Here is a 4,602-nt window from a genome sequence, read left to right on the forward strand (position 1 = left end):
TGCTGCTCCAGCTGCATATGAAGAGCCTGCCGCTCCTGCTGATCTTGCCACTCCCGAAGAGCCTGCAGCTCCTACTGATCTTGCCGCTCCTGAACAGCCTGCAGCTCCTAAAGAGCCCGCCGCTCCTGAAGCGCCTGCCATTCCTGCTGATCTAGCTGCTCCTGAAGAGCCTGCTGCTCCTGCTCATCTAGCCGCTCCTGAACAGCCTGCAGCTCCTGAAAAGCCTGCAGCTCCTGAAGAGCCTGCCGCTCCTGCTGATCTTGCCACTCCTGAAGAGCCTGCTGCTCCTGCTGCTCTAGCCGCTCCTGAAGAGCCCGCCACTCCTGAAGAACCTGCCGCTCCTGCTGATCTAGCCGCTCCTGAAGAGCCCGCCATTCCTGCTGATCAAGCCGCTCCTGAAGAGCCTGCCGCTTCTGCTGATCTAGCCGCTCCTGAAGAGCCTGCCGCTCCTGAAGAGCCCGCCGATCCTGAAGAGCCTGCTGTTCCTGCTGATCTAGCCGCTCCTGAAGCGCCTGCCATTCCTGCTGATCTAGCCACTCCTGAAGAGCCCGCTGCTCCTGCTAATCTAGCCGCTCCTGAACAGCCTGCAGCTCCTGAAGAGCCTGCCGCTCCTGCTGATCTTGCCACTCCTGAAGAGCCTGCCGCTCCTGCTGCTCTAGCCGCTCCTGAAGAGCCCGCCACTCCTGAAGAACCTGCCGCTCCTGCTGATCTAGCCGCTCCTGAAGAGCCTGCCGCTCCTGCTGATCTTGCCACTCCTGAAGACCCTGCAGCTCCTGCTGATCTTGCCACTCCTGAAGAGCCTGCAGCTCCTGCTGATCTTGCCGCTCCTGAAGAGCCCGCTACTCCTGAAGAGCCCGCCGCTCCTGCTGATCTTGCCACTCCTGAAGAGCCTGCAGCTCCTACTGATCTTGCCGCTCCTGAACAGCCTGCAGCTACTGAAGAGCCCGACGCTCCTGAAGAACCTGCCGCTCCTGCAGATCTAGCCGCTCCTGAAGAGCCCGCCATTCCTGCTGATCTAGCCGCTCCTGAAGCGCCTGCCGCTCCTGCTGATCTAGCCACTCCAGAAGAGCCCGCTGCTCCTGATCATCTAGCCGCTCCAGAACAGCCTGCAGCTCTTGAAAAGCCTGCAGCTCCTGAAGAGCCTGCCGCTCCTGCTGCTCTAGCCGCTCCTGAAGAGCCCGCTGCTCCTGCTGATCTAGCCGCTCCTGAAGAGCCCGCCGCTCCTGAAGAGCCCGCCGGTCCTGCTGATCTAGCCGCTCCTGAAGAGCCTGAAGCTCCTGAAGAGCCTGCCGCTCCTGCTGATCTTGCCACCCCTGAAGAGCCTGCAGCTCCTGCTGATCTTGCCGCTCCTGAAGAGCCCGCCGCTCCTGAAGAACCTGCCGTTCCTGCTGATCTAGCCGCTCCTGAAGAGCCTGCCGCTCCTGCTGATCTTGCTGCTCCTGAAAAGCCTGCAGATCCTGCACCTGCACCTGCGCCGCTGGGCAGTGGAGAACCATTTCGGGCATCATCACCCCTTAGGGCTGAGCCCCCTCTGCCCCCTCCTACACCTTCTCCAAAATCCCACCATGAATCCCCTCCCCTACCCGAAGTTGACTTCCCTACCCCTGAATTTGCTTTTGTTTTGTTCTTCTTTAGTTTAGTTTATTTGTTTTACATCATTTATGGCATTCTATAGTTTTCCATTTCCCACTTCCTTTAATAAAATACAGATTTTTTCCCTTTTAAACTGCATTTCAGGAACATTAAGTGCATTCCCATGCTGTCCGACCATCACTACCATGTAGTTTTATGCTATTTATGCCCGTGAAGTACATCCCACCACGGCCTCAAACCCCTCATCTGAGGACGGACTGATGCCTGAAATGGTGGGAGATGACAGGTGTGGGCACGTTGCTGGGATCAGAGTTGATCCCAGGGAACCCACTGTATTGATGGGCAGCAGGTTCAGTGTCCAGGTGCTCTGTTCCGGGGAGGGCGGCTAGAGATGTGCAGAGTCCCCTCCCAGCGGTCCCCGTGCCTGTGTTGGGAACTGACCATCAAGGGGGGCCTGGTGAATGAACCGGACGCTAGAAAGGGACACCCCTAACTCCCCCAATTTGGAAGGCGGGGCTCCTTCTCCCTGCTGAGTGATGTGGCAACTGAGAATATCACACCCCCCACGCCCTAGCAGAAACTTCTCCTCTCACAGAGCCCACCCTCCCATGGGTCCCACTTTCCCCTGAACCCAGAGGCAGAGCCCCTCTGCCAGACAAGGGATGGGTAGGAGGGGTGGCTGCAACCTTACGGGAGTGGGCGTGCACCGTGCTTGACCCCTGAGCTCCCAGCTGTGCAGCAGAGGCCCAGGGAGGACTTGCCAGGGAGGGCCGCAGGGCAGGGGCAGGGCTGAGTTCTGCATGAATCCTGACTATGCGGGGGCCGAGGGACCTGGTTTTGAGCCACGTCCTGGGTCTGGGCACGATGCCTTGTGATCCCACAAGGGAGACCTCTCTGCTCTCATTGTTCAGATGGGAAGACTTGAGCCTGCCCACCTGAAGCGACGCCCTGCTTCCCCAATTGGGGAGGAGGCTGAGTTGGACTGGGCCCCACAATCTTCAAGGAAGATTGCTCTCCCCAAGGTTGGCTCTCTGGGTATAAACCTGGGCAAGGGAGTCCTGACTACCCCCTGCGCCTGCTCTGTGCTGGTAACCTCAGTACACAGAAGCCTTGAGTCTCAGTCCACCCAGGAACCAAACGTTCACCCGCCTACAGCAGAGACAACTGAGGCTCAAAGAGGAAGGTCTGCCCTGGAGATGGTGTGGAGGCCCAAGTCTCAGAAGACAGGTGAAGCCAGGGTCTCAAGGATACTGCACAAACAGGACTTCACTCTGAACTGGGAATGTTGTGGAAAGACCCTGGGGGCCAGGGTGGAGGAGATGGGAAGCAGACCAGAGCCCGGGGGAAGGCAGGGAGCCCCAGGAATGCCTCCATGCCCTCGGCACAGGGCAGGGGAGCAGCTCTGAAGATATGACAGCCGAGGCTGCCCAGGGGGCCTTCATCACTACCACTTTGCTCGGATGACCTCAACAGCCCCATGACCACACCCATTTGACAGATGCAGACAGACACCAAGTTAGCCACCAGGCTGACAAGGAGAGGAGCTGGGATCAAATCCAGGATCAGATTCCAAGTGCTCCGCTCGCTGGCCCCAGACTAAGCCTGCCTGCCAAAACCGACCCCAGGGCCTCCCGCCTGGCACTCTATATATACCTCAGTGGGCTCCCCTGCTGAGCCATCCCATCCCATCCCATCACACTGAGACAAAAGCACAGAGGCCTGGGGTCCAGGAGACAGGACTGGTAGCAGGGCCAGGGTGGGCACGTTCTGCCCACCCCCCTTTGCTGCCCCAGCCCAGGTGTCAAGTGGAAGCCTGACTGACGTGGAAACTGGCAGTGGGTGGGAGAGACAGGATGCCCCTTAGTTTCCCTGGCAACTGCTGCAGAACTGAGTCTTTCAGGATAAATTCAAGTTAGGCCTCAGCTGCTGAAACACCCATTATTTCAAGGCTGGTTACCTTGGTGACCCAGGTGGTGAGGACGTGGTGGGAGGAGGGGGTGGAGAGGCCAGGCAGGGGGCCACCGGCTCAGAGGACAGGCTGACCCTCAGACCTAGACATGACCCTGGTCACACACTGAGCCTTGAATTTCATCACAGACTGACCTCGGGTCCTGACACAGGGTGCCTGGCCCTTATCACAGACGAGCCCTGTTCCTGGTCCCAGACCGCCACCTGAGCTTGGCCGCGCAACCACCACGGAGGGACACTCAGCGAGTGGTGACTGCTACTTCTGTTATCATTGCTGTGCCGTTAACGTGCGTCCCACTCACAGCTGACACCTAACGAATGTCATTCAGACTAGCGTAACCGCAATGGGGGACTGTTCGCAAGGACTCCTGGGGCCCACAGTGCTCGGCAGAGGCTCGCAGGACCCCCTCTGCTGGGTGGCCACAGGGCTCCTGGGCTGGGTGGGCTGTGAGGGGGCAGCAGAGGAGTGGGCAAGGCTGGGGGGTGGGCTGCCCCTCCAGGCCCAGAAGGAAGCAGCCATTCTCCCCCGGCTCAACGCCCCCTCTGTCTGGAAGCCTCACTTTCATCTCATTACCTGATAAACTGAGCAAATGAACGGCAGCCAGGCAGCCTTGGCCACCCAGGAGACAGGGCACACGGTCAGGGGGCTCCCAGCCTCCTTCCCACCCTGGCGCCCCAGCCTGCAGGCTATGGCCTCTCTGGCCCACGGGGCCTCAGTCGGCCGGGATGAGGGCCCTGGGAGAGGCCCGCATCCTGCTAGGCCTTCCTGCTTCCTGGGCAGAGCTCTCCCCAGCCCAGCAGGTGAGGCAGCAGAGGCAGTGGGTCCGCCCCTGTCCATTCCTGCCCTGTCCTCGCCCACCAGGCCGGTTCCCCAGGCATCCAGGCCGTACTCCACGACCTGTGAAGTTAGGGCGTGTCCTGGGGCATGGAGTTCCTCCTCAGCCCAGTACATGGATGTGCAAATGAGGACCACAGGGGACAGGACAGCTCTCTGAATTCCCCCACCCAGTCCCCAGTCCCCTCCACCCTAGCCCCCATGGG

Source organism: Vicugna pacos, chromosome 26, assembly GCF_048564905.1.
Source record: "Vicugna pacos chromosome 26, VicPac4, whole genome shotgun sequence".
NCBI classification, from domain to species: Eukaryota; Metazoa; Chordata; class Mammalia; order Artiodactyla; family Camelidae; genus Vicugna; species Vicugna pacos.